Source organism: Rhinoderma darwinii, assembly GCF_050947455.1.
Source record: "Rhinoderma darwinii isolate aRhiDar2 chromosome 5 unlocalized genomic scaffold, aRhiDar2.hap1 SUPER_5_unloc_39, whole genome shotgun sequence".
Classification (NCBI taxonomy): Eukaryota; Metazoa; Chordata; class Amphibia; order Anura; family Rhinodermatidae; genus Rhinoderma; species Rhinoderma darwinii.
Genome location: NW_027461797.1, coordinates 121,303 through 148,925, shown reverse-complemented (window position 1 = coordinate 148,925; position 27,623 = coordinate 121,303). Strand labels below are relative to the sequence as shown.

The 27,623-nt window shown below is 47.8% G+C and overlaps 19 non-coding genes across 19 annotated transcripts; all 19 read left to right on the top strand.

Moving 5' to 3' along the window:
- Window positions 1-531: 531 nt before the first annotated feature.
- Window positions 532-722, top strand: LOC142692198 (U2 spliceosomal RNA). The gene has a single exon (XR_012860665.1). It is a non-coding gene; the product is annotated as a U2 spliceosomal RNA (small nuclear RNA).
- A 1,280-nt stretch (window positions 723-2,002) lies between these two features.
- On the top strand, window positions 2,003-2,193 carry LOC142692197 (U2 spliceosomal RNA). Its single transcript, XR_012860664.1, has one exon. It is a non-coding gene; the product is annotated as a U2 spliceosomal RNA (small nuclear RNA).
- A 1,276-nt stretch (window positions 2,194-3,469) lies between these two features.
- LOC142692196 (U2 spliceosomal RNA) lies at window positions 3,470-3,660 on the top strand. The gene has a single exon (XR_012860663.1). It is a non-coding gene; the product is annotated as a U2 spliceosomal RNA (small nuclear RNA).
- A 1,292-nt stretch (window positions 3,661-4,952) lies between these two features.
- On the top strand, window positions 4,953-5,143 carry LOC142692195 (U2 spliceosomal RNA). The gene has a single exon (XR_012860662.1). It is a non-coding gene; the product is annotated as a U2 spliceosomal RNA (small nuclear RNA).
- Window positions 5,144-6,439: 1,296 nt separating this feature from the next.
- Window positions 6,440-6,630, top strand: LOC142692194 (U2 spliceosomal RNA). The gene has a single exon (XR_012860661.1). It is a non-coding gene; the product is annotated as a U2 spliceosomal RNA (small nuclear RNA).
- Window positions 6,631-7,922: 1,292 nt separating this feature from the next.
- On the top strand, window positions 7,923-8,113 carry LOC142692192 (U2 spliceosomal RNA). Its single transcript, XR_012860659.1, has one exon. It is a non-coding gene; the product is annotated as a U2 spliceosomal RNA (small nuclear RNA).
- A 1,296-nt stretch (window positions 8,114-9,409) lies between these two features.
- LOC142691976 (U2 spliceosomal RNA) lies at window positions 9,410-9,600 on the top strand. The gene has a single exon (XR_012860477.1). It is a non-coding gene; the product is annotated as a U2 spliceosomal RNA (small nuclear RNA).
- Window positions 9,601-10,892: 1,292 nt separating this feature from the next.
- LOC142692191 (U2 spliceosomal RNA) lies at window positions 10,893-11,083 on the top strand. The gene has a single exon (XR_012860658.1). It is a non-coding gene; the product is annotated as a U2 spliceosomal RNA (small nuclear RNA).
- Window positions 11,084-12,363: 1,280 nt separating this feature from the next.
- Window positions 12,364-12,554, top strand: LOC142692189 (U2 spliceosomal RNA). The gene has a single exon (XR_012860657.1). It is a non-coding gene; the product is annotated as a U2 spliceosomal RNA (small nuclear RNA).
- A 1,285-nt stretch (window positions 12,555-13,839) lies between these two features.
- Window positions 13,840-14,030, top strand: LOC142692138 (U2 spliceosomal RNA). The gene has a single exon (XR_012860623.1). It is a non-coding gene; the product is annotated as a U2 spliceosomal RNA (small nuclear RNA).
- Window positions 14,031-15,306: 1,276 nt separating this feature from the next.
- LOC142692188 (U2 spliceosomal RNA) lies at window positions 15,307-15,497 on the top strand. Its single transcript, XR_012860656.1, has one exon. It is a non-coding gene; the product is annotated as a U2 spliceosomal RNA (small nuclear RNA).
- Window positions 15,498-16,793: 1,296 nt separating this feature from the next.
- Window positions 16,794-16,984, top strand: LOC142692187 (U2 spliceosomal RNA). Its single transcript, XR_012860655.1, has one exon. It is a non-coding gene; the product is annotated as a U2 spliceosomal RNA (small nuclear RNA).
- A 1,300-nt stretch (window positions 16,985-18,284) lies between these two features.
- Window positions 18,285-18,475, top strand: LOC142692186 (U2 spliceosomal RNA). The gene has a single exon (XR_012860654.1). It is a non-coding gene; the product is annotated as a U2 spliceosomal RNA (small nuclear RNA).
- Window positions 18,476-19,760: 1,285 nt separating this feature from the next.
- Window positions 19,761-19,951, top strand: LOC142692185 (U2 spliceosomal RNA). Its single transcript, XR_012860653.1, has one exon. It is a non-coding gene; the product is annotated as a U2 spliceosomal RNA (small nuclear RNA).
- A 1,292-nt stretch (window positions 19,952-21,243) lies between these two features.
- Window positions 21,244-21,434, top strand: LOC142692184 (U2 spliceosomal RNA). Its single transcript, XR_012860652.1, has one exon. It is a non-coding gene; the product is annotated as a U2 spliceosomal RNA (small nuclear RNA).
- A 1,296-nt stretch (window positions 21,435-22,730) lies between these two features.
- Window positions 22,731-22,921, top strand: LOC142692177 (U2 spliceosomal RNA). Its single transcript, XR_012860650.1, has one exon. It is a non-coding gene; the product is annotated as a U2 spliceosomal RNA (small nuclear RNA).
- Window positions 22,922-24,213: 1,292 nt separating this feature from the next.
- On the top strand, window positions 24,214-24,404 carry LOC142692142 (U2 spliceosomal RNA). The gene has a single exon (XR_012860627.1). It is a non-coding gene; the product is annotated as a U2 spliceosomal RNA (small nuclear RNA).
- Window positions 24,405-25,700: 1,296 nt separating this feature from the next.
- Window positions 25,701-25,891, top strand: LOC142692165 (U2 spliceosomal RNA). Its single transcript, XR_012860645.1, has one exon. It is a non-coding gene; the product is annotated as a U2 spliceosomal RNA (small nuclear RNA).
- A 1,288-nt stretch (window positions 25,892-27,179) lies between these two features.
- Window positions 27,180-27,370, top strand: LOC142692152 (U2 spliceosomal RNA). Its single transcript, XR_012860636.1, has one exon. It is a non-coding gene; the product is annotated as a U2 spliceosomal RNA (small nuclear RNA).
- The last annotated feature ends 253 nt before the right edge of the window (window positions 27,371-27,623 follow it).

Sequence of the window (27,623 nt, the reverse complement as noted above, 5' to 3'; positions counted from 1 at the left end):
TCTCAGGCAACACTGAGTGACTGACTGAGCCTCACCGTCTTATATAAAGTTCAGACGGAACTTTGCACGTGTCATAGTGGAGCCCTCAGGATTCCAGAGCCAGCTTTCTGACATCATAATGGGGCCTCAGAGATAAAAGCCTGGGCCCAGGCAGTGTTGGTCAGTGCTGCTCAGCAGGCAGCACTGGACTGGACTGGATTACAGCTGATACAAGGTGTGAAGGAACAAGGGGTGGCTGTGGGCATGCACTTGCTGCCGCTGCCAGTGTTTATCTGCATGGCAGCAGGGCATTTGGGCGTTGCCAGGAAGGCGTTTTTATGTAGATTCCTCCTCTTTCAGCACTGCATTGTGGTGCAAGCAAAAGAAGCAAATCCTGTCTGGCTTCCTCTCCGGCCTTTATTCACCTCCCGTGTAGCTGTGAGTGTGTGAGCCTGCAGGGCCCCATGGAATTGCCTAGAAGTAGGCTGAATCGCTGCAAGGGCTGAACAGCAGTATCGGGCAGGCTCGGGCAACGCGCGGCCCGTTCGGGTTATCGCTTCTCGGCCTTTTGGCTAAGATCAAGTGTAGTATCTGTTCTTATCAGTTTAATATCTGATACGTCCCCTATCTGGGGACCATATATTAAATGGATTTTTAGAACAGGGAGATGGAAATAGAGCTTGCTCTGTCCACTCCACGCATTGACCTGGTATTGCAGTATTTCCAGGACCGGTGCACCCTTTCCTTATGTGTTGACTAAAAGCAGATTCCAAAAGTGTTTTTTGTCTTTGCTATTGTTTCTGTCTTTCTGAAGGGATCTCCCCTTTTAATCCCAATATTTCAACACCTGTTGGACAATGCATGAGTGATAATGAGCTCATTGATTAAATGCAATTAATGAATAGATTGCCACCTCTTGTTGTGTGTCGTCTGTGTTTCTGTGTTTCCGGCATTTCACATTGGAACACCTCATTCACCTTCCTTGTCTTCTCTCCGCCCTCCCTTTTAGGTAAGTTAAAGAGCTGCACCTGAGCCAGCCACTGATTGATTGATTGATTGATTGATTGATTGATTGATTGATTGATGCAGCACAACAGTCAAATAGTGGAGTGGAGTAGGGGAACAGCAAACAGCCAATAAAGCAGCCCGCCCACTCGCCTGCCCGCCACAATGGACCTACCTGTGTACACTAGATGGATGTGATGGAATGTACTGTCGTCCCTACATTTCAAGAAGAAGTAAGAATTGCAGTTGCAACAAAGCCTTGCTTGCCTACAAAGAGAGCAGCAATTTGGATTTGTTACTATGTTACCTAGAAGAATAACAAACTGTGCAAGGATGGAGGTTGTAGGAGCAAGGAGAAGTTGTCTGTAAAGTTGGTGGATGCCTATTTTCCATTTTGCAGTCCCTTGTCTCCCTCTTGTGGCCTCCTGGAGGCAACTAGCTGTGCAAAAAAAAGACAGCCTGGCGGCCGGCTGTTGCAGTGTTGCCCTCTCAGGCAACACTGAGTGACTGACTGAGCCTCACCGTCTTATATAAAGTTCAGACGGAACTTTGCACGTGTCATAGTGGAGCCCTCAGGATTCCAGAGCCAGCTTTCTGACATCATAATGGGGCCTCAGAGATAAAAGCCTGGGCCCAGGCAGTGTTGGTCAGTGCTGCTCAGCAGGCAGCACTGGACTGGACTGGATTACAGCTGATACAAGGTGTGAAGGAACAAGGGGTGGCTGTGGGCATGCACTTGCTGCCGCTGCCAGTGTTTATCTGCATGGCAGCAGGGCATTTGGGCGTTGCCAGGAAGGCGTTTTTATGTAGATTCCTCCTCTTTCAGCACTGCATTGTGGTGCAAGCAAAAGAAGCAAATCCTGTCTGGCTTCCTCTCCGGCCTTTATTCACCTCCCGTGTAGCTGTGAGTGTGTGAGCCTGCAGGGCCCCATGGAATTGCCTAGAAGTAGGCTGAATCGCTGCAAGGGCTGAACAGCAGTATCGGGCAGGCTCGGGCAACGCGCGGCTCGTTCGGGTTATCGCTTCTCGGCCTTTTGGCTAAGATCAAGTGTAGTATCTGTTCTTATCAGTTTAATATCTGATACGTCCCCTATCTGGGGACCATATATTAAATGGATTTTTAGAACAGGGAGATGGAAATAGAGCTTGCTCTGTCCACTCCACGCATTGACCTGGTATTGCAGTATTTCCAGGACCGGTGCACCCTTTCCTTATGTGTTGACTAAAAGCAGATTCCAAAAGTGTTTTTTGTCTTTGCTATTGTTTCTGTCTTTCTGAAGGGATCTCCCCTTTTAATCCCAATATTTCAACACCTGTTGGACAATGCATGAGTGATAATGAGCTCATTGATTAAATGCAATTAATGAATAGATTGCCACCTCTTGTTGTGTGTCGTCTGTGTTTCTGTGTTTCCGGCATTTCACATTGGAACACCTCATTCACCTTCCTTGTCTTCTCTCCGCCCTCCCTTTTAGGTAAGTTAAAGAGCTGCACCTGAGCCAGCCACTGATTGATTGATTGATTGATTGATTGATTGATTGATTGATGCAGCACAACAGTCAAATAGTGGAGTGGAGTAGGGGAACAGCAAACAGCCAATAAAGCAGCCCGCCCGCTCGCCTGCCCGCCACAATGGACCTACCTGTGTACACTAGATGGATGTGATGGAATGTACTGTCGTCCCTACATTTCAAGAAGAAGTAAGAATTGCAGTTGCAACAAAGCCTTGCTTGCCTACAAAGAGAGCAGCAATTTGGATTTGTTACTATGTTACCTAGAAGAATAACAAACTGTGCAAGGATGGAGGTTGTAGGAGCAAGGAGAAGTTGTCTGTAAAGTTGGTGGATGCCTATTTTCCATTTTGCAGTCCCTTGTCTCCCTCTTGTGGCCTCCTGGAGGCAACTAGCTGTGCAAAAAAAAGACAGCCTGGCGGCCGGCTGTTGCAGTGTTGCCCTCTCAGGCAACACTGAGTGACTGACTGAGCCTCACCGTCTTATATAAAGTTCAGACGGAACTTTGCACGTGTCATAGTGGAGCCCTCAGGATTCCAGAGCCAGCTTTCTGACATCATAATGGGGCCTCAGAGATAAAAGCCTGGGCCCAGGCAGTGTTGGTCAGTGCTGCTCAGCAGGCAGCACTGGACTGGACTGGATTACAGCTGATACAAGGTGTGAAGGAACAAGGGGTGGCTGTGGGCATGCACTTGCTGCCGCTGCCAGTGTTTATCTGCATGGCAGCAGGGCATTTGGGCGTTGCCAGGAAGGCGTTTTTATGTAGATTCCTCCTCTTTCAGCACTGCATTGTGGTGCAAGCAAAAGAAGCAAATCCTGTCTGGCTTCCTCTCCGGCCTTTATTCACCTCCCGTGTAGCTGTGAGTGTGTGAGCCTGCAGGGCCCCATGGAATTGCCTAGAAGTAGGCTGAATCGCTGCAAGGGCTGAACAGCAGTATCGGGCAGGCTCGGGCAACGCGCGGCCCGTTCGGGTTATCGCTTCTCGGCCTTTTGGCTAAGATCAAGTGTAGTATCTGTTCTTATCAGTTTAATATCTGATACGTCCCCTATCTGGGGACCATATATTAAATGGATTTTTAGAACAGGGAGATGGAAATAGAGCTTGCTCTGTCCACTCCACGCATTGACCTGGTATTGCAGTATTTCCAGGACCGGTGCACCCTTTCCTTATGTGTTGACTAAAAGCAGATTCCAAAAGTGTTTTTTGTCTTTGCTATTGTTTCTGTCTTTCTGAAGGGATCTCCCCTTTTAATCCCATTATTTCAACACCTGTTGGACAATGCATGAGTGATAATGAGCTCATTGATTAAATGCAATTAATGAATAGATTGCCACCTCTTGTTGTGTGTCGTCTGTGTTTCTGTGTTTCCGGCATTTCACATTGGAACACCTCATTCACCTTCCTTGTCTTCTCTCCGCCCTCCCTTTTAGGTAAGTTAAAGAGCTGCACCTGAGCCAGCCACTGATTGATTGATTGATTGATTGATTGATTGATTGATTGATTGATTGATTGATTGATGCAGCACAACAGTCAAATAGTGGAGTGGAGTAGGGGAACAGCAAACAGCCAATAAAGCAGCCCGCCCGCTCGCCTGCCCGCCACAATGGACCTACCTGTGTACACTAGATGGATGTGATGGAATGTACTGTCGTCCCTACATTTCAAGAAGAAGTAAGAATTGCAGTTGCAACAAAGCCTTGCTTGCCTACAAAGAGAGCAGCAATTTGGATTTGTTACTATGTTACCTAGAAGAATAACAAACTGTGCAAGGATGGAGGTTGTAGGAGCAAGGAGAAGTTGTCTGTAAAGTTGGTGGATGCCTATTTTCCATTTTGCAGTCCCTTGTCTCCCTCTTGTGGCCTCCTGGAGGCAACTAGCTGTGCAAAAAAAAGACAGCCTGGCGGCCGGCTGTTGCAGTGTTGCCCTCTCAGGCAACACTGAGTGACTGACTGAGCCTCACCGTCTTATATAAAGTTCAGACGGAACTTTGCACGTGTCATAGTGGAGCCCTCAGGATTCCAGAGCCAGCTTTCTGACATCATAATGGGGCCTCAGAGATAAAAGCCTGGGCCCAGGCAGTGTTGGTCAGTGCTGCTCAGCAGGCAGCACTGGACTGGACTGGATTACAGCTGATACAAGGTGTGAAGGAACAAGGGGTGGCTGTGGGCATGCACTTGCTGCCGCTGCCAGTGTTTATCTGCATGGCAGCAGGGCATTTGGGCGTTGCCAGGAAGGCGTTTTTATGTAGATTCCTCCTCTTTCAGCACTGCATTGTGGTGCAAGCAAAAGAAGCAAATCCTGTCTGGCTTCCTCTCTGGCCTTTATTCACCTCCCGTGTAGCTGTGAGTGTGTGAGCCTGCAGGGCCCCATGGAATTGCCTAGAAGTAGGCTGAATCGCTGCAAGGGCTGAACAGCAGTATCGGGCAGGCTCGGGCAACGCGCGGCCCGTTCGGGTTATCGCTTCTCGGCCTTTTGGCTAAGATCAAGTGTAGTATCTGTTCTTATCAGTTTAATATCTGATACGTCCCCTATCTGGGGACCATATATTAAATGGATTTTTAGAACAGGGAGATGGAAATAGAGCTTGCTCTGTCCACTCCACGCATTGACCTGGTATTGCAGTATTTCCAGGACCGGTGCACCCTTTCCTTATGTGTTGACTAAAAGCAGATTCCAAAAGTGTTTTTTGTCTTTGCTATTGTTTCTGTCTTTCTGAAGGGATCTCCCCTTTTAATCCCATTATTTCAACACCTGTTGGACAATGCATGAGTGATAATGAGCTCATTGATTAAATGCAATTAATGAATAGATTGCCACCTCTTGTTGTGTGTCGTCTGTGTTTCTGTGTTTCCGGCATTTCACATTGGAACACCTCATTCACCTTCCTTGTCTTCTCTCCGCCCTCCCTTTTAGGTAAGTTAAAGAGCTGCACCTGAGCCAGCCACTGATTGATTGATTGATTGATTGATTGATTGATTGATTGATTGATTGATTGATTGATTGATGCAGCACAACAGTCAAATAGTGGAGTGGAGTAGGGGAACAGCAAACAGCCAATAAAGCAGCCCGCCCGCTCGCCTGCCCGCCACAATGGACCTACCTGTGTACACTAGATGGATGTGATGGAATGTACTGTCGTCCCTACATTTCAAGAAGAAGTAAGAATTGCAGTTGCAACAAAGCCTTGCTTGCCTACAAAGAGAGCAGCAATTTGGATTTGTTACTATGTTACCTAGAAGAATAACAAACTGTGCAAGGATGGAGGTTGTAGGAGCAAGGAGAAGTTGTCTGTAAAGTTGGTGGATGCCTATTTTCCATTTTGCAGTCCCTTGTCTCCCTCTTGTGGCCTCCTGGAGGCAACTAGCTGTGCAAAAAAAAGACAGCCTGGCGGCCGGCTGTTGCAGTGTTGCCCTCTCAGGCAACACTGAGTGACTGACTGAGCCTCACCGTCTTATATAAAGTTCAGACGGAACTTTGCACGTGTCATAGTGGAGCCCTCAGGATTCCAGAGCCAGCTTTCTGACATCATAATGGGGCCTCAGAGATAAAAGCCTGGGCCCAGGCAGTGTTGGTCAGTGCTGCTCAGCAGGCAGCACTGGACTGGACTGGATTACAGCTGATACAAGGTGTGAAGGAACAAGGGGTGGCTGTGGGCATGCACTTGCTGCCGCTGCCAGTGTTTATCTGCATGGCAGCAGGGCATTTGGGCGTTGCCAGGAAGGCGTTTTTATGTAGATTCCTCCTCTTTCAGCACTGCATTGTGGTGCAAGCAAAAGAAGCAAATCCTGTCTGGCTTCCTCTCCGGCCTTTATTCACCTCCCGTGTAGCTGTGAGTGTGTGAGCCTGCAGGGCCCCATGGAATTGCCTAGAAGTAGGCTGAATCGCTGCAAGGGCTGAACAGCAGTATCGGGCAGGCTCGGGCAACGCGCGGCCCGTTCGGGTTATCGCTTCTCGGCCTTTTGGCTAAGATCAAGTGTAGTATCTGTTCTTATCAGTTTAATATCTGATACGTCCCCTATCTGGGGACCATATATTAAATGGATTTTTAGAACAGGGAGATGGAAATAGAGCTTGCTCTGTCCACTCCACGCATTGACCTGGTATTGCAGTATTTCCAGGACCGGTGCACCCTTTCCTTATGTGTTGACTAAAAGCAGATTCCAAAAGTGTTTTTTGTCTTTGCTATTGTTTCTGTCTTTCTGAAGGGATCTCCCCTTTTAATCCCATTATTTCAACACCTGTTGGACAATGCATGAGTGATAATGAGCTCATTGATTAAATGCAATTAATGAATAGATTGCCACCTCTTGTTGTGTGTCGTCTGTGTTTCTGTGTTTCCGGCATTTCACATTGGAACACCTCATTCACCTTCCTTGTCTTCTCTCCGCCCTCCCTTTTAGGTAAGTTAAAGAGCTGCACCTGAGCCAGCCACTGATTGATTGATTGATTGATTGATTGATTGATTGATTGATTGATTGATTGATTGATGCAGCACAACAGTCAAATAGTGGAGTGGAGTAGGGGAACAGCAAACAGCCAATAAAGCAGCCCGCCCGCTCGCCTGCCCGCCACAATGGACCTACCTGTGTACACTAGATGGATGTGATGGAATGTACTGTCGTCCCTACATTTCAAGAAGAAGTAAGAATTGCAGTTGCAACAAAGCCTTGCTTGCCTACAAAGAGAGCAGCAATTTGGATTTGTTACTATGTTACCTAGAAGAATAACAAACTGTGCAAGGATGGAGGTTGTAGGAGCAAGGAGAAGTTGTCTGTAAAGTTGGTGGATGCCTATTTTCCATTTTGCAGTCCCTTGTCTCCCTCTTGTGGCCTCCTGGAGGCAACTAGCTGTGCAAAAAAAAGACAGCCTGGCGGCCGGCTGTTGCAGTGTTGCCCTCTCAGGCAACACTGAGTGACTGACTGAGCCTCACCGTCTTATATAAAGTTCAGACGGAACTTTGCACGTGTCATAGTGGAGCCCTCAGGATTCCAGAGCCAGCTTTCTGACATCATAATGGGGCCTCAGAGATAAAAGCCTGGGCCCAGGCAGTGTTGGTCAGTGCTGCTCAGCAGGCAGCACTGGACTGGACTGGATTACAGCTGATACAAGGTGTGAAGGAACAAGGGGTGGCTGTGGGCATGCACTTGCTGCCGCTGCCAGTGTTTATCTGCATGGCAGCAGGGCATTTGGGCGTTGCCAGGAAGGCGTTTTTATGTAGATTCCTCCTCTTTCAGCACTGCATTGTGGTGCAAGCAAAAGAAGCAAATCCTGTCTGGCTTCCTCTCCGGCCTTTATTCACCTCCCGTGTAGCTGTGAGTGTGTGAGCCTGCAGGGCCCCATGGAATTGCCTAGAAGTAGGCTGAATCGCTGCAAGGGCTGAACAGCAGTATCGGGCAGGCTCGGGCAACGCGCGGCCCGTTCGGGTTATCGCTTCTCGGCCTTTTGGCTAAGATCAAGTGTAGTATCTGTTCTTATCAGTTTAATATCTGATACGTCCCCTATCTGGGGACCATATATTAAATGGATTTTTAGAACAGGGAGATGGAAATAGAGCTTGCTCTGTCCACTCCACGCATTGACCTGGTATTGCAGTATTTCCAGGACCGGTGCACCCTTTCCTTATGTGTTGACTAAAAGCAGATTCCAAAAGTGTTTTTTGTCTTTGCTATTGTTTCTGTCTTTCTGAAGGGATCTCCCCTTTTAATCCCATTATTTCAACACCTGTTGGACAATGCATGAGTGATAATGAGCTCATTGATTAAATGCAATTAATGAATAGATTGCCACCTCTTGTTGTGTGTCGTCTGTGTTTCTGTGTTTCCGGCATTTCACATTGGAACACCTCATTCACCTTCCTTGTCTTCTCTCCGCCCTCCCTTTTAGGTAAGTTAAAGAGCTGCACCTGAGCCAGCCACTGATTGATTGATTGATTGATTGATTGATTGATTGATTGATTGATTGATTGATTGATTGATGCAGCACAACAGTCAAATAGTGGAGTGGAGTAGGGGAACAGCAAACAGCCAATAAAGCAGCCCGCCCGCTCGCCTGCCCGCCACAATGGACCTACCTGTGTACACTAGATGGATGTGATGGAATGTACTGTCGTCCCTACATTTCAAGAAGAAGTAAGAATTGCAGTTGCAACAAAGCCTTGCTTGCCTACAAAGAGAGCAGCAATTTGGATTTGTTACTATGTTACCTAGAAGAATAACAAACTGTGCAAGGATGGAGGTTGTAGGAGCAAGGAGAAGTTGTCTGTAAAGTTGGTGGATGCCTATTTTCCATTTTGCAGTCCCTTGTCTCCCTCTTGTGGCCTCCTGGAGGCAACTAGCTGTGCAAAAAAAAGACAGCCTGGCGGCCGGCTGTTGCAGTGTTGCCCTCTCAGGCAACACTGAGTGACTGACTGAGCCTCACCGTCTTATATAAAGTTCAGACGGAACTTTGCACGTGTCATAGTGGAGCCCTCAGGATTCCAGAGCCAGCTTTCTGACATCATAATGGGGCCTCAGAGATAAAAGCCTGGGCCCAGGCAGTGTTGGTCAGTGCTGCTCAGCAGGCAGCACTGGACTGGACTGGATTACAGCTGATACAAGGTGTGAAGGAACAAGGGGTGGCTGTGGGCATGCACTTGCTGCCGCTGCCAGTGTTTATCTGCATGGCAGCAGGGCATTTGGGCGTTGCCAGGAAGGCGTTTTTATGTAGATTCCTCCTCTTTCAGCACTGCATTGTGGTGCAAGCAAAAGAAGCAAATCCTGTCTGGCTTCCTCTCCGGCCTTTATTCACCTCCCGTGTAGCTGTGAGTGTGTGAGCCTGCAGGGCCCCATGGAATTGCCTAGAAGTAGGCTGAATCGCTGCAAGGGCTGAACAGCAGTATCGGGCAGGCTCGGGCAACGCGCGGCCCGTTCGGGTTATCGCTTCTCGGCCTTTTGGCTAAGATCAAGTGTAGTATCTGTTCTTATCAGTTTAATATCTGATACGTCCCCTATCTGGGGACCATATATTAAATGGATTTTTAGAACAGGGAGATGGAAATAGAGCTTGCTCTGTCCACTCCATGCATTGACCTGGTATTGCAGTATTTCCAGGACCGGTGCACCCTTTCCTTATGTGTTGACTAAAAGCAGATTCCAAAAGTGTTTTTTGTCTTTGCTATTGTTTCTGTCTTTCTGAAGGGATCTCCCCTTTTAATCCCATTATTTCAACACCTGTTGGACAATGCATGAGTGATAATGAGCTCATTGATTAAATGCAATTAATGAATAGATTGCCACCTCTTGTTGTGTGTCGTCTGTGTTTCTGTGTTTCCGGCATTTCACATTGGAACACCTCATTCACCTTCCTTGTCTTCTCTCCGCCCTCCCTTTTAGGTAAGTTAAAGAGCTGCACCTGAGCCAGCCACTGATTGATTGATTGATTGATTGATTGATTGATTGATTGATTGATTGATTGATTGATGCAGCACAACAGTCAAATAGTGGAGTGGAGTAGGGGAACAGCAAACAGCCAATAAAGCAGCCCGCCCGCTCGCCTGCCCGCCACAATGGACCTACCTGTGTACACTAGATGGATGTGATGGAATGTACTGTCGTCCCTACATTTCAAGAAGATGTAAGAATTGCAGTTGCAACAAAGCCTTGCTTGCCTACAAAGAGAGCAGCAATTTGGATTTGTTACTATGTTACCTAGAAGAATAACAAACTGTGCAAGGATGGAGGTTGTAGGAGCAAGGAGAAGTTATCTGTAAAGTTGGTGGATGCCTATTTTCCATTTTGCAGTCCCTTGTCTCCCTCTTGTGGCCTCCTGGAGGCAACTAGCTGTGCAAAAAAAAGACAGCCTGGCGGCCGGCTGTTGCAGTGTTGCCCTCTCAGGCAACACTGAGTGACTGACTGAGCCTCACCGTCTTATATAAAGTTCAGACGGAACTTTGCACGTGTCATAGTGGAGCCCTCAGGATTCCAGAGCCAGCTTTCTGACATCATAATGGGGCCTCAGAGATAAAAGCCTGGGCCCAGGCAGTGTTGGTCAGTGCTGCTCAGCAGGCAGCACTGGACTGGACTGGATTACAGCTGATACAAGGTGTGAAGGAACAAGGGGTGGCTGTGGGCATGCACTTGCTGCCGCTGCCAGTGTTTATCTGCATGGCAGCAGGGCATTTGGGCGTTGCCAGGAAGGCGTTTTTATGTAGATTCCTCCTCTTTCAGCACTGCATTGTGGTGCAAGCAAAAGAAGCAAATCCTGTCTGGCTTCCTCTCCGGCCTTTATTCACCTCCCGTGTAGCTGTGAGTGTGTGAGCCTGCAGGGCCCCATGGAATTGCCTAGAAGTAGGCTGAATCGCTGCAAGGGCTGAACAGCAGTATCGGGCAGGCTCGGGCAACGCGCGGCCCGTTCGGGTTATCGCTTCTCGGCCTTTTGGCTAAGATCAAGTGTAGTATCTGTTCTTATCAGTTTAATATCTGATACGTCCCCTATCTGGGGACCATATATTAAATGGATTTTTAGAACAGGGAGATGGAAATAGAGCTTGCTCTGTCCACTCCACGCATTGACCTGGTATTGCAGTATTTCCAGGACCGGTGCACCCTTTCCTTATGTGTTGACTAAAAGCAGATTCCAAAAGTGTTTTTTGTCTTTGCTATTGTTTCTGTCTTTCTGAAGGGATCTCCCCTTTTAATCCCATTATTTCAACACCTGTTGGACAATGCATGAGTGATAATGAGCTCATTGATTAAATGCAATTAATGAATAGATTGCCACCTCTTGTTGTGTGTCGTCTGTGTTTCTGTGTTTCCGGCATTTCACATTGGAACACCTCATTCACCTTCCTTGTCTTCTCTCCGCCCTCCCTTTTAGGTAAGTTAAAGAGCTGCACCTGAGCCAGCCACTGATTGATTGATTGATTGATTGATTGATTGATTGATTGATTGATGCAGCACAACAGTCAAATAGTGGAGTGGAGTAGGGGAACAGCAAACAGCCAATAAAGCAGCCCGCCCGCTCGCCTGCCCGCCACAATGGACCTACCTGTGTACACTAGATGGATGTGATGGAATGTACTGTCGTCCCTACATTTCAAGAAGAAGTAAGAATTGCAGTTGCAACAAAGCCTTGCTTGCCTACAAAGAGAGCAGCAATTTGGATTTGTTACTATGTTACCTAGAAGAATAACAAACTGTGCAAGGATGGAGGTTGTAGGAGCAAGGAGAAGTTGTCTGTAAAGTTGGTGGATGCCTATTTTCCATTTTGCAGTCCCTTGTCTCCCTCTTGTGGCCTCCTGGAGGCAACTAGCTGTGCAAAAAAAAGACAGCCTGGCGGCCGGCTGTTGCAGTGTTGCCCTCTCAGGCAACACTGAGTGACTGACTGAGCCTCACCGTCTTATATAAAGTTCAGACGGAACTTTGCACGTGTCATAGTGGAGCCCTCAGGATTCCAGAGCCAGCTTTCTGACATCATAATGGGGCCTCAGAGATAAAAGCCTGGGCCCAGGCAGTGTTGGTCAGTGCTGCTCAGCAGGCAGCACTGGACTGGACTGGATTACAGCTGATACAAGGTGTGAAGGAACAAGGGGTGGCTGTGGGCATGCACTTGCTGCCGCTGCCAGTGTTTATCTGCATGGCAGCAGGGCATTTGGGCGTTGCCAGGAAGGCGTTTTTATGTAGATTCCTCCTCTTTCAGCACTGCATTGTGGTGCAAGCAAAAGAAGCAAATCCTGTCTGGCTTCCTCTCCGGCCTTTATTCACCTCCCGTGTAGCTGTGAGTGTGTGAGCCTGCAGGGCCCCATGGAATTGCCTAGAAGTAGGCTGAATCGCTGCAAGGGCTGAACAGCAGTATCGGGCAGGCTCGGGCAACGCGCGGCCCGTTCGGGTTATCGCTTCTCGGCCTTTTGGCTAAGATCAAGTGTAGTATCTGTTCTTATCAGTTTAATATCTGATACGTCCCCTATCTGGGGACCATATATTAAATGGATTTTTAGAACAGGGAGATGGAAATAGAGCTTGCTCTGTCCACTCCACGCATTGACCTGGTATTGCAGTATTTCCAGGACCGGTGCACCCTTTCCTTATGTGTTGACTAAAAGCAGATTCCAAAAGTGTTTTTTGTCTTTGCTATTGTTTCTGTCTTTCTGAAGGGATCTCCCCTTTTAATCCCATTATTTCAACACCTGTTGGACAATGCATGAGTGATAATGAGCTCATTGATTAAATGCAATTAATGAATAGATTGCCACCTCTTGTTGTGTGTCGTCTGTGTTTCTGTGTTTCCGGCATTTCACATTGGAACACCTCATTCACCTTCCTTGTCTTCTCTCCGCCCTCCCTTTTAGGTAAGTTAAAGAGCTGCACCTGAGCCAGCCACTGATTGATTGATTGATTGATTGATTGATTGATTGATTGATTGATTGATGCAGCACAACAGTCAAATAGTGGAGTGGAGTAGGGGAACAGCAAACAGCCAATAAAGCAGCCCGCCCGCTCGCCTGCCCGCCACAATGGACCTACCTGTGTACACTAGATGGATGTGATGGAATGTACTGTCGTCCCTACATTTCAAGAAGAAGTAAGAATTGCAGTTGCAACAAAGCCTTGCTTGCCTACAAAGAGAGCAGCAATTTGGATTTGTTACTATGTTACCTAGAAGAATAACAAACTGTGCAAGGATGGAGGTTGTAGGAGCAAGGAGAAGTTGTCTGTAAAGTTGGTGGATGCCTATTTTCCATTTTGCAGTCCCTTGTCTCCCTCTTGTGGCCTCCTGGAGGCAACTAGCTGTGCAAAAAAAAAGACAGCCTGGCGGCCGGCTGTTGCAGTGTTGCCCTCTCAGGCAACACTGAGTGACTGACTGAGCCTCACCGTCTTATATAAAGTTCAGACGGAACTTTGCACGTGTCATAGTGGAGCCCTCAGGATTCCAGAGCCAGCTTTCTGACATCATAATGGGGCCGCAGAGATAAAAGCCTGGGCCCAGGCAGTGTTGGTCAGTGCTGCTCAGCAGGCAGCACTGGACTGGACTGGATTACAGCTGATACAAGGTGTGAAGGAACAAGGGGTGGCTGTGGGCATGCACTTGCTGCCGCTGCCAGTGTTTATCTGCATGGCAGCAGGGCATTTGGGCGTTGCCAGGAAGGCGTTTTTATGTAGATTCCTCCTCTTTCAGCACTGCATTGTGGTGCAAGCAAAAGAAGCAAATCCTGTCTGGCTTCCTCTCCGGCCTTTATTCACCTCCCGTGTAGCTGTGAGTGTGTGAGCCTGCAGGGCCCCATGGAATTGCCTAGAAGTAGGCTGAATCGCTGCAAGGGCTGAACAGCAGTATCGGGCAGGCTCGGGCAACGCGCGGCCCGTTCGGGTTATCGCTTCTCGGCCTTTTGGCTAAGATCAAGTGTAGTATCTGTTCTTATCAGTTTAATATCTGATACGTCCCCTATCTGTGGACCATATATTAAATGGATTTTTAGAACAGGGAGATGGAAATAGAGCTTGCTCTGTCCACTCCACGCATTGACCTGGTATTGCAGTATTTCCAGGACCGGTGCACCCTTTCCTTATGTGTTGACTAAAAGCAGATTCCAAAAGTGTTTTTTGTCTTTGCTATTGTTTCTGTCTTTCTGAAGGGATCTCCCCTTTTAATCCCATTATTTCAACACCTGTTGGACAATGCATGAGTGATAATGAGCTCATTGATTAAATGCAATTAATGAATAGATTGCCACCTCTTGTTGTGTGTCGTCTGTGTTTCTGTGTTTCCGGCATTTCACATTGGAACACCTCATTCACCTTCCTTGTCTTCTCTCCGCCCTCCCTTTTAGGTAAGTTAAAGAGCTGCACCTGAGCCAGCCACTGATTGATTGATTGATTGATTGATTGATTGATTGATTGATGCAGCACAACAGTCAAATAGTGGAGTGGAGTAGGGGAACAGCAAACAGCCAATAAAGCAGCCCGCCCGCTCGCCTGCCCGCCACAATGGACCTACCTGTGTACACTAGATGGATGTGATGGAATGTACTGTCGTCCCTACATTTCAAGAAGAAGTAAGAATTGCAGTTGCAACAAAGCCTTGCTTGCCTACAAAGAGAGCAGCAATTTGGATTTGTTACTATGTTACCTAGAAGAATAACAAACTGTGCAAGGATGGAGGTTGTAGGAGCAAGGAGAAGTTGTCTGTAAAGTTGGTGGATGCCTATTTTCCATTTTGCAGTCCCTTGTCTCCCTCTTGTGGCCTCCTGGAGGCAACTAGCTGTGCAAAAAAAAGACAGCCTGGCGGCCGGCTGTTGCAGTGTTGCCCTCTCAGGCAACACTGAGTGACTGACTGAGCCTCACCGTCTTATATAAAGTTCAGACGGAACTTTGCACGTGTCATAGTGGAGCCCTCAGGATTCCAGAGCCAGCTTTCTGACATCATAATGGGGCCTCAGAGATAAAAGCCTGGGCCCAGGCAGTGTTGGTCAGTGCTGCTCAGCAGGCAGCACTGGACTGGACTGGATTACAGCTGATACAAGGTGTGAAGGAACAAGGGGTGGCTGTGGGCATGCACTTGCTGCCGCTGCCAGTGTTTATCTGCATGGCAGCAGGGCATTTGGGCGTTGCCAGGAAGGCGTTTTTATGTAGATTCCTCCTCTTTCAGCACTGCATTGTGGTGCAAGCAAAAGAAGCAAATCCTGTCTGGCTTCCTCTCCGGCCTTTATTCACCTCCCGTGTAGCTGTGAGTGTGTGAGCCTGCAGGGCCCCATGGAATTGCCTAGAAGTAGGCTGAATCGCTGCAAGGGCTGAACAGCAGTATCGGGCAGGCTCGGGCAACGCGCGGCCCGTTCGGGTTATCGCTTCTCGGCCTTTTGGCTAAGATCAAGTGTAGTATCTGTTCTTATCAGTTTAATATCTGATACGTCCCCTATCTGGGGACCATATATTAAATGGATTTTTAGAACAGGGAGATGGAAATAGAGCTTGCTCTGTCCACTCCACGCATTGACCTGGTATTGCAGTATTTCCAGGACCGGTGCACCCTTTCCTTATGTGTTGACTAAAAGCAGATTCCAAAAGTGTTTTTTGTCTTTGCTATTGTTTCTGTCTTTCTGAAGGGATCTCCCCTTTTAATCCCATTATTTCAACACCTGTTGGACAATGCATGAGTGATAATGAGCTCATTGATTAAATGCAATTAATGAATAGATTGCCACCTCTTGTTGTGTGTCGTCTGTGTTTCTGTGTTTCCGGCATTTCACATTGGAACACCTCATTCACCTTCCTTGTCTTCTCTCCGCCCTCCCTTTTAGGTAAGTTAAAGAGCTGCACCTGAGCCAGCCACTGATTGATTGATTGATTGATTGATTGATTGATTGATTGATTGATTGATTGATTGATTGATGCAGCACAACAGTCAAATAGTGGAGTGGAGTAGGGGAACAGCAAACAGCCAATAAAGCAGCCCGCCCGCTCGCCTGCCCGCCACAATGGACCTACCTGTGTACACTAGATGGATGTGATGGAATGTACTGTCGTCCCTACATTTCAAGAAGAAGTAAGAATTGCAGTTGCAACAAAGCCTTGCTTGCCTACAAAGAGAGCAGCAATTTGGATTTGTTACTATGTTACCTAGAAGAATAACAAACTGTGCAAGGATGGAGGTTGTAGGAGCAAGGAGAAGTTGTCTGTAAAGTTGGTGGATGCCTATTTTCCATTTTGCAGTCCCTTGTCTCCCTCTTGTGGCCTCCTGGAGGCAACTAGCTGTGCAAAAAAAAGACAGCCTGGCGGCCGGCTGTTGCAGTGTTGCCCTCTCAGGCAACACTGAGTGACTGACTGAGCCTCACCGTCTTATATAAAGTTCAGACGGAACTTTGCACGTGTCATAGTGGAGCCCTCAGGATTCCAGAGCCAGCTTTCTGACATCATAATGGGGCCTCAGAGATAAAAGCCTGGGCCCAGGCAGTGTTGGTCAGTGCTGCTCAGCAGGCAGCACTGGACTGGACTGGATTACAGCTGATACAAGGTGTGAAGGAACAAGGGGTGGCTGTGGGCATGCACTTGCTGCCGCTGCCAGTGTTTATCTGCATGGCAGCAGGGCATTTGGGCGTTGCCAGGAAGGCGTTTTTATGTAGATTCCTCCTCTTTCAGCACTGCATTGTGGTGCAAGCAAAAGAAGCAAATCCTGTCTGGCTTCCTCTCCGGCCTTTATTCACCTCCCGTGTAGCTGTGAGTGTGTGAGCCTGCAGGGCCCCATGGAATTGCCTAGAAGTAGGCTGAATCGCTGCAAGGGCTGAACAGCAGTATCGGGCAGGCTCGGGCAACGCGCGGCCCGTTCGGGTTATCGCTTCTCGGCCTTTTGGCTAAGATCAAGTGTAGTATCTGTTCTTATCAGTTTAATATCTGATACGTCCCCTATCTGGGGACCATATATTAAATGGATTTTTAGAACAGGGAGATGGAAATAGAGCTTGCTCTGTCCACTCCACGCATTGACCTGGTATTGCAGTATTTCCAGGACCGGTGCACCCTTTCCTTATGTGTTGACTAAAAGCAGATTCCAAAAGTGTTTTTTGTCTTTGCTATTGTTTCTGTCTTTCTGAAGGGATCTCCCCTTTTAATCCCATTATTTCAACACCTGTTGGACAATGCATGAGTGATAATGAGCTCATTGATTAAATGCAATTAATGAATAGATTGCCACCTCTTGTTGTGTGTCGTCTGTGTTTCTGTGTTTCCGGCATTTCACATTGGAACACCTCATTCTCCTTCCTTGTCTTCTCTCCGCCCTCCCTTTTAGGTAAGTTAAAGAGCTGCACCTGAGCCAGCCACTGATTGATTGATTGATTGATTGATTGATTGATTGATTGATTGATTGATTGATTGATTGATTGATGCAGCACAACAGTCAAATAGTGGAGTGGAGTAGGGGAACAGCAAACAGCCAATAAAGCAGCCCGCCCGCTCGCCTGCCCGCCACAATGGACCTACCTGTGTACACTAGATGGATGTGATGGAATGTACTGTCGTCCCTACATTTCAAGAAGAAGTAAGAATTGCAGTTGCAACAAAGCCTTGCTTGCCTACAAAGAGAGCAGCAATTTGGATTTGTTACTATGTTACCTAGAAGAATAACAAACTGTGCAAGGATGGAGGTTGTAGGAGCAAGGAGAAGTTGTCTGTAAAGTTGGTGGATGCCTATTTTCCATTTTGCAGTCCCTTGTCTCCCTCTTGTGGCCTCCTGGAGGCAACTAGCTGTGCAAAAAAAAGACAGCCTGGCGGCCGGCTGTTGCAGTGTTGCCCTCTCAGGCAACACTGAGTGACTGACTGAGCCTCACCGTCTTATATAAAGTTCAGACGGAACTTTGCACGTGTCATAGTGGAGCCCTCAGGATTCCAGAGCCAGCTTTCTGACATCATAATGGGGCCTCAGAGATAAAAGCCTGGGCCCAGGCAGTGTTGGTCAGTGCTGCTCAGCAGGCAGCACTGGACTGGACTGGATTACAGCTGATACAAGGTGTGAAGGAACAAGGGGTGGCTGTGGGCATGCACTTGCTGCCGCTGCCAGTGTTTATCTGCATGGCAGCAGGGCATTTGGGCGTTGCCAGGAAGGCGTTTTTATGTAGATTCCTCCTCTTTCAGCACTGCATTGTGGTGCAAGCAAAAGAAGCAAATCCTGTCTGGCTTCCTCTCCGGCCTTTATTCACCTCCCGTGTAGCTGTGAGTGTGTGAGCCTGCAGGGCCCCATGGAATTGCCTAGAAGTAGGCTGAATCGCTGCAAGGGCTGAACAGCAGTATCGGGCAGGCTCGGGCAACGCGCGGCCCGTTCGGGTTATCGCTTCTCGGCCTTTTGGCTAAGATCAAGTGTAGTATCTGTTCTTATCAGTTTAATATCTGATACGTCCCCTATCTGGGGACCATATATTAAATGGATTTTTAGAACAGGGAGATGGAAATAGAGCTTGCTCTGTCCACTCCACGCATTGACCTGGTATTGCAGTATTTCCAGGACCGGTGCACCCTTTCCTTATGTGTTGACTAAAAGCAGATTCCAAAAGTGTTTTTTGTCTTTGCTATTGTTTCTGTCTTTCTGAAGGGATCTCCCCTTTTAATCCCATTATTTCAACACCTGTTGGACAATGCATGAGTGATAATGAGCTCATTGATTAAATGCAATTAATGAATAGATTGCCACCTCTTGTTGTGTGTCGTCTGTGTTTCTGTGTTTCCGGCATTTCACATTGGAACACCTCATTCACCTTCCTTGTCTTCTCTCCGCCCTCCCTTTTAGGTAAGTTAAAGAGCTGCACCTGAGCCAGCCACTGATTGATTGATTGATTGATTGATTGATTGATTGATTGATTGATTGATTGATTGATGCAGCACAACAGTCAAATAGTGGAGTGGAGTAAGCAAACAGCCAATAAAGCAGCCCGCCCGCTCGCCTGCCCGCCACAATGGACCTACCTGTGTACACTAGATGGATGTGATGGAATGTACTGTCGTCCCTACATTTCAAGAAGAAGTAAGAATTGCAGTTGCAACAAAGCCTTGCTTGCCTACAAAGAGAGCAGCAATTTGGATTTGTTACTATGTTACCTAGAAGAATAACAAACTGTGCAAGGATGGAGGTTGTAGGAGCAAGGAGAAGTTGTCTGTAAAGTTGGTGGATGCCTATTTTCCATTTTGCAGTCCCTTGTCTCCCTCTTGTGGCCTCCTGGAGGCAACTAGCTGTGCAAAAAAAAGACAGCCTGGCGGCCGGCTGTTGCAGTGTTGCCCTCTCAGGCAACACTGAGTGACTGACTGAGCCTCACCGTCTTATATAAAGTTCAGACGGAACTTTGCACGTGTCATAGTGGAGCCCTCAGGATTCCAGAGCCAGCTTTCTGACATCATAATGGGGCCTCAGAGATAAAAGCCTGGGCCCAGGCAGTGTTGGTCAGTGCTGCTCAGCAGGCAGCACTGGACTGGACTGGATTACAGCTGATACAAGGTGTGAAGGAACAAGGGGTGGCTGTGGGCATGCACTTGCTGCCGCTGCCAGTGTTTATCTGCATGGCAGCAGGGCATTTGGGCGTTGCCAGGAAGGCGTTTTTATGTAGATTCCTCCTCTTTCAGCACTGCATTGTGGTGCAAGCAAAAGAAGCAAATCCTGTCTGGCTTCCTCTCCGGCCTTTATTCACCTCCCGTGTAGCTGTGAGTGTGTGAGCCTGCAGGGCCCCATGGAATTGCCTAGAAGTAGGCTGAATCGCTGCAAGGGCTGAACAGCAGTATCGGGCAGGCTCGGGCAACGCGCGGCCCGTTCGGGTTATCGCTTCTCGGCCTTTTGGCTAAGATCAAGTGTAGTATCTGTTCTTATCAGTTTAATATCTGATACGTCCCCTATCTGGGGACCATATATTAAATGGATTTTTAGAACAGGGAGATGGAAATAGAGCTTGCTCTGTCCACTCCACGCATTGACCTGGTATTGCAGTATTTCCAGGACCGGTGCACCCTTTCCTTATGTGTTGACTAAAAGCAGATTCCAAAAGTGTTTTTTGTCTTTGCTATTGTTTCTGTCTTTCTGAAGGGATCTCCCCTTTTAATCCCATTATTTCAACACCTGTTGGACAATGCATGAGTGATAATGAGCTCATTGATTAAATGCAATTAATGAATAGATTGCCACCTCTTGTTGTGTGTCGTCTGTGTTTCTGTGTTTCCGGCATTTCACATTGGAACACCTCATTCACCTTCCTTGTCTTCTCTCCGCCCTCCCTTTTAGGTAAGTTAAAGAGCTGCACCTGAGCCAGCCACTGATTGATTGATTGATTGATTGATTGATTGATTGATTGATTGATTGATTGATTGATGCAGCACAACAGTCAAATAGTGGAGTGGAGTAGGGGAACAGCAAACAGCCAATAAAGCAGCCCGCCCGCTCGCCTGCCCGCCACAATGGACCTACCTGTGTACACTAGATGGATGTGATGGAATGTACTGTCGTCCCTACATTTCAAGAAGAAGTAAGAATTGCAGTTGCAACAAAGCCTTGCTTGCCTACAAAGAGAGCAGCAATTTGGATTTGTTACTATGTTACCTAGAAGAATAACAAACTGTGCAAGGATGGAGGTTGTAGGAGCAAGGAGAAGTTGTCTGTAAAGTTGGTGGATGCCTATTTTCCATTTTGCAGTCCCTTGTCTCCCTCTTGTGGCCTCCTGGAGGCAACTAGCTGTGCAAAAAAAAGACAGCCTGGCGGCCGGCTGTTGCAGTGTTGCCCTCTCAGGCAACACTGAGTGACTGACTGAGCCTCACCGTCTTATATAAAGTTCAGACGGAACTTTGCACGTGTCATAGTGGAGCCCTCAGGATTCCAGAGCCAGCTTTCTGACATCATAATGGGGCCTCAGAGATAAAAGCCTGGGCCCAGGCAGTGTTGGTCAGTGCTGCTCAGCAGGCAGCACTGGACTGGACTGGATTACAGCTGATACAAGGTGTGAAGGAACAAGGGGTGGCTGTGGGCATGCACTTGCTGCCGCTGCCAGTGTTTATCCGCATGGCAGCAGGGCATTTGGGCGTTGCCAGGAAGGCGTTTTTATGTAGATTCCTCCTCTTTCAGCACTGCATTGTGGTGCAAGCAAAAGAAGCAAATCCTGTCTGGCTTCCTCTCCGGCCTTTATTCACCTCCCGTGTAGCTGTGAGTGTGTGAGCCTGCAGGGCCCCATGGAATTGCCTAGAAGTAGGCTGAATCGCTGCAAGGGCTGAACAGCAGTATCGGGCAGGCTCGGGCAACGCGCGGCCCGTTCGGGTTATCGCTTCTCGGCCTTTTGGCTAAGATCAAGTGTAGTATCTGTTCTTATCAGTTTAATATCTGATACGTCCCCTATCTGGGGACCATATATTAAATGGATTTTTAGAACAGGGAGATGGAAATAGAGCTTGCTCTGTCCACTCCACGCATTGACCTGGTATTGCAGTATTTCCAGGACCGGTGCACCCTTTCCTTATGTGTTGACTAAAAGCAGATTCCAAAAGTGTTTTTTGTCTTTGCTATTGTTTCTGTCTTTCTGAAGGGATCTCCCCTTTTAATCCCATTATTTCAACACCTGTTGGACAATGCATGAGTGATAATGAGCTCATTGATTAAATGCAATTAATGAATAGATTGCCACCTCTTGTTGTGTGTCGTCTGTGTTTCTGTGTTTCCGGCATTTCACATTGGAACACCTCATTCACCTTCCTTGTCTTCTCTCCGCCCTCCCTTTTAGGTAAGTTAAAGAGCTGCACCTGAGCCAGCCACTGATTGATTGATTGATTGATTGATTGATTGATTGATTGATTGATTGATTGATTGATTGATGCAGCACAACAGTCAAATAGTGGAGTGGAGTAGGGGAACAGCAAACAGCCAATAAAGCAGCCCGCCCGCTCGCCTGCCCGCCACAATGGACCTACCTGTGTACACTAGATGGATGTGATGGAATGTACTGTCGTCCCTACATTTCAAGAAGAAGTAAGAATTGCAGTTGCAACAAAGCCTTGCTTGCCTACAAAGAGAGCAGCAATTTGGATTTGTTACTATGTTACCTAGAAGAATAGCAAACTGTGCAAGGATGGAGGTTGTAGGAGCAAGGAGAAGTTGTCTGTAAAGTTGGTGGATGCCTATTTTCCATTTTGCAGTCCCTTGTCTCCCTCTTGTGGCCTCCTGGAGGCAACTAGCTGTGCAAAAAAAAGACAGCCTGGCGGCCGGCTGTTGCAGTGTTGCCCTCTCAGGCAACACTGAGTGACTGACTGAGCCTCACCGTCTTATATAAAGTTCAGACGGAACTTTGCACGTGTCATAGTGGAGCCCTCAGGATTCCAGAGCCAGCTTTCTGACATCATAATGGGGCCTCAGAGATAAAAGCCTGGGCCCAGGCAGTGTTGGTCAGTGCTGCTCAGCAGGCAGCACTGGACTGGACTGGATTACAGCTGATACAAGGTGTGAAGGAACAAGGGGTGGCTGTGGGCATGCACTTGCTGCCGCTGCCAGTGTTTATCTGCATGGCAGCAGGGCATTTGGGCGTTGCCAGGAAGGCGTTTTTATGTAGATTCCTCCTCTTTCAGCACTGCATTGTGGTGCAAGCAAAAGAAGCAAATCCTGTCTGGCTTCCTCTCCGGCCTTTATTCACCTCCCGTGTAGCTGTGAGTGTGTGAGCCTGCAGGGCCCCATGGAATTGCCTAGAAGTAGGCTGAATCGCTGCAAGGGCTGAACAGCAGTATCGGGCAGGCTCGGGCAACGCGCAGCCCGTTCGGGTTATCGCTTCTCGGCCTTTTGGCTAAGATCAAGTGTAGTATCTGTTCTTATCAGTTTAATATCTGATACGTCCCCTATCTGGGGACCATATATTAAATGGATTTTTAGAACAGGGAGATGGAAATAGAGCTTGCTCTGTCCACTCCACGCATTGACCTGGTATTGCAGTATTTCCAGGACCGGTGCACCCTTTCCTTATGTGTTGACTAAAAGCAGATTCCAAAAGTGTTTTTTGTCTTTGCTATTGTTTCTGTCTTTCTGAAGGGATCTCCCCTTTTAATCCCATTATTTCAACACCTGTTGGACAATGCATGAGTGATAATGAGCTCATTGATTAAATGCAATTAATGAATAGATTGCCACCTCTTGTTGTGTGTCGTCTGTGTTTCTGTGTTTCCGGCATTTCACATTGGAACACCTCATTCACCTTCCTTGTCTTCTCTCCGCCCTCCCTTTTAGGTAAGTTAAAGAGCTGCACCTGAGCCAGCCACTGATTGATTGATTGATTGATTGATTGATTGATTGATTGATTGATTGATTGATTGATGCAGCACAACAGTCAAATAGTGGAGTGGAGTAGGGGAACAGCAAACAGCCAATAAAGCAGCCCGCCCGCTCGCCTGCCCGCCACAATGGACCTACCTGTGTACACTAGATGGATGTGATGGAATGTACTGTCGTCCCTACATTTCAAGAAGAAGTAAGAATTGCAGTTGCAACAAAGCCTTGCTTGCCTACAAAGAGAGCAGCAATTTGGATTTGTTACTATGTTACCTAGAAGAATAACAAACTGTGCAAGGATGGAGGTTGTAGGAGCAAGGAGAAGTTGTCTGTAAAGTTGGTGGATGCCTATTTTCCATTTTGCAGTCCCTTGTCTCCCTCTTGTGGCCTCCTGGAGGCAACTAGCTGTGCAAAAAAAAGACAGCCTGGCGGCCGGCTGTTGCAGTGTTGCCCTCTCAGGCAACACTGAGTGACTGACTGAGCCTCACCGTCTTATATAAAGTTCAGACGGAACTTTGCACGTGTCATAGTGGAGCCCTCAGGATTCCAGAGCCAGCTTTCTGACATCATAATGGGGCCTCAGAGATAAAAGCCTGGGCCCAGGCAGTGTTGGTCAGTGCTGCTCAGCAGGCAGCACTGGACTGGACTGGATTACAGCTGATACAAGGTGTGAAGGAACAAGGGGTGGCTGTGGGCATGCACTTGCTGCCGCTGCCAGTGTTTATCTGCATGGCAGCAGGGCATTTGGGCGTTGCCAGGAAGGCGTTTTTATGTAGATTCCTCCTCTTTCAGCACTGCATTGTGGTGCAAGCAAAAGAAGCAAATCCTGTCTGGCTTCCTCTCCGGCCTTTATTCACCTCCCGTGTAGCTGTGAGTGTGTGAGCCTGCAGGGCCCCATGGAATTGCCTAGAAGTAGGCTGAATCGCTGCAAGGGCTGAACAGCAGTATCGGGCAGGCTCGGGCAACGCGCGGCCCGTTCGGGTTATCGCTTCTCGGCCTTTTGGCTAAGATCAAGTGTAGTATCTGTTCTTATCAGTTTAATATCTGATACGTCCCCTATCTGGGGACCATATATTAAATGGATTTTTAGAACAGGGAGATGGAAATAGAGCTTGCTCTGTCCACTCCACGCATTGACCTGTTATTGCAGTATTTCCAGGACCGGTGCACCCTTTCCTTATGTGTTGACTAAAAGCAGATTCCAAAAGTGTTTTTTGTCTTTGCTATTGTTTCTGTCTTTCTGAAGGGATCTCCCCTTTTAATCCCATTATTTCAACACCTGTTGGACAATGCATGAGTGATAATGAGCTCATTGATTAAATGCAATTAATGAATAGATTGCCACCTCTTGTTGTGTGTCGTCTGTGTTTCTGTGTTTCCGGCATTTCACATTGGAACACCTCATTCACCTTCCTTGTCTTCTCTCCGCCCTCCCTTTTAGGTAAGTTAAAGAGCTGCACCTGAGCCAGCCACTGATTGATTGATTGATTGATTGATTGATTGATTGATTGATTGATTGATTGATTGATTGATGCAGCACAACAGTCAAATAGTGGAGTGGAGTAGGGGAACAGCAAACAGCCAATAAAGCAGCCCGCCCGCTCGCCTGCCCGCCACAATGGACCTACCTGTGTACACTAGATGGATGTGATGGAATGTACTGTCGTCCCTACATTTCAAGAAGAAGTAAGAATTGCAGTTGCAACAAAGCCTTGCTTGCCTACAAAGAGAGCAGCAATTTGGATTTGTTACTATGTTACCTAGAAGAATAACAAACTGTGCAAGGATGGAGGTTGTAGGAGCAAGGAGAAGTTGTCTGTAAAGTTGGTGGATGCCTATTTTCCATTTTGCAGTCCCTTGTCTCCCTCTTGTGGCCTCCTGGAGGCAACTAGCTGTGCAAAAAAAAGACAGCCTGGCGGCCGGCTGTTGTAGTGTTGCCCTCTCAGGCAACACTGAGTGACTGACTGAGCCTCACCGTCTTATATAAAGTTCAGACGGAACTTTGCACGTGTCATAGTGGAGCCCTCAGGATTCCAGAGCCAGCTTTCTGACATCATAATGGGGCCTCAGAGATAAAAGCCTGGGCCCAGGCAGTGTTGGTCAGTGCTGCTCAGCAGGCAGCACTGGACTGGACTGGATTACAGCTGATACAAGGTGTGAAGGAACAAGGGGTGGCTGTGGGCATGCACTTGCTGCCGCTGCCAGTGTTTATCTGCATGGCAGCAGGGCATTTGGGCGTTGCCAGGAAGGCGTTTTTATGTAGATTCCTCCTCTTTCAGCACTGCATTGTGGTGCAAGCAAAAGAAGCAAATCCTGTCTGGCTTCCTCTCCGGCCTTTATTCACCTCCCGTGTAGCTGTGAGTGTGTGAGCCTGCAGGGCCCCATGGAATTGCCTAGAAGTAGGCTGAATCGCTGCAAGGGCTGAACAGCAGTATCGGGCAGGCTCGGGCAACGCGCGGCCCGTTCGGGTTATCGCTTCTCGGCCTTTTGGCTAAGATCAAGTGTAGTATCTGTTCTTATCAGTTTAATATCTGATACGTCCCCTATCTGGGGACCATATATTAAATGGATTTTTAGAACAGGGAGATGGAAATAGAGCTTGCTCTGTCCACTCCACGCATTGACCTGGTATTGCAGTATTTCCAGGACCGGTGCACCCTTTCCTTATGTGTTGACTAAAAGCAGATTCCAAAAGTGTTTTTTGTCTTTGCTATTGTTTCTGTCTTTCTGAAGGGATCTCCCCTTTTAATCCCATTATTTCAACACCTGTTGGACAATGCATGAGTGATAATGAGCTCATTGATTAAATGCAATTAATGAATAGATTGCCACCTCTTGTTGTGTGTCGTCTGTGTTTCTGTGTTTCCGGCATTTCACATTGGAACACCTCATTCACCTTCCTTGTCTTCTCTCCGCCCTCCCTTTTAGGTAAGTTAAAGAGCTGCACCTGAGCCAGCCACTGATTGATTGATTGATTGATTGATTGATTGATTGATTGATTGATTGATTGATGCAGCACAACAGTCAAATAGTGGAGTGGAGTAGGGGAACAGCAAACAGCCAATAAAGCAGCCCGCCCGCTCGCCTGCCCGCCACAATGGACCTACCTGTGTACACTAGATGGATGTGATGGAATGTACTGTCGTCCCTACATTTCAAGAAGAAGTAAGAATTGCAGTTGCAACAAAGCCTTGCTTGCCTACAAAGAGAGCAGCAATTTGGATTTGTTACTATGTTACCTAGAAGAATAACAAACTGTGCAAGGATGGAGGTTGTAGGAGCAAGGAGAAGTTGTCTGTAAAGTTGGTGGATGCCTATTTTCCATTTTGCAGTCCCTTGTCTCCCTCTTGTGGCCTCCTGGAGGCAACTAGCTGTGCAAAAAAAAGACAGCCTGGCGGCCGGCTGTTGCAGTGTTGCCCTCTCAGGCAACACTGAGTGACTGACTGAGCCTCACCGTCTTATATAAAGTTCAGACGGAACTTTGCACGTGTCATAGTGGAGCCCTCAGGATTCCAGAGCCAGCTTTCTGACATCATAATGGGGCCTCAGAGATAAAAGCCTGGGCCCAGGCAGTGTTGGTCAGTGCTGCTCAGCAGGCAGCACTGGACTGGACTGGATTACAGCTGATACAAGGTGTGAAGGAACAAGGGGTGGCTGTGGGCATGCACTTGCTGCCGCTGCCAGTGTTTATCTGCATGGCAGCAGGGCATTTGGGCGTTGCCAGGAAGGCGTTTTTATGTAGATTCCTCCTCTTTCAGCACTGCATTGTGGTGCAAGCAAAAGAAGCAAATCCTGTCTGGCTTCCTCTCTGGCCTTTATTCACCTCCCGTGTAGCTGTGAGTGTGTGAGCCTGCAGGGCCCCATGGAATTGCCTAGAAGTAGGCTGAATCGCTGCAAGGGCTGAACAGCAGTATCGGGCAGGCTCGGGCAACGCGCGGCCCGTTCGGGTTATCGCTTCTCGGCCTTTTGGCTAAGATCAAGTGTAGTATCTGTTCTTATCAGTTTAATATCTGATACGTCCCCTATCTGGGGACCATATATTAAATGGATTTTTAGAACAGGGAGATGGAAATAGAGCTTGCTCTGTCCACTCCACGCATTGACCTGGTATTGCAGTATTTCCAGGACCGGTGCACCCTTTCCTTATGTGTTGACTAAAAGCAGATTCCAAAAGTGTTTTTTGTCTTTGCTATTGTTTCTGTCTTTCTGAAGGGATCTCCCCTTTTAATCCCATTATTTCAACACCTGTTGGACAATGCATGAGTGATAATGAGCTCATTGATTAAATGCAATTAATGAATAGATTGCCACCTCTTGTTGTGTGTCGTCTGTGTTTCTGTGTTTCCGGCATTTCACATTGGAACACCTCATTCACCTTCCTTGTCTTCTCTCCG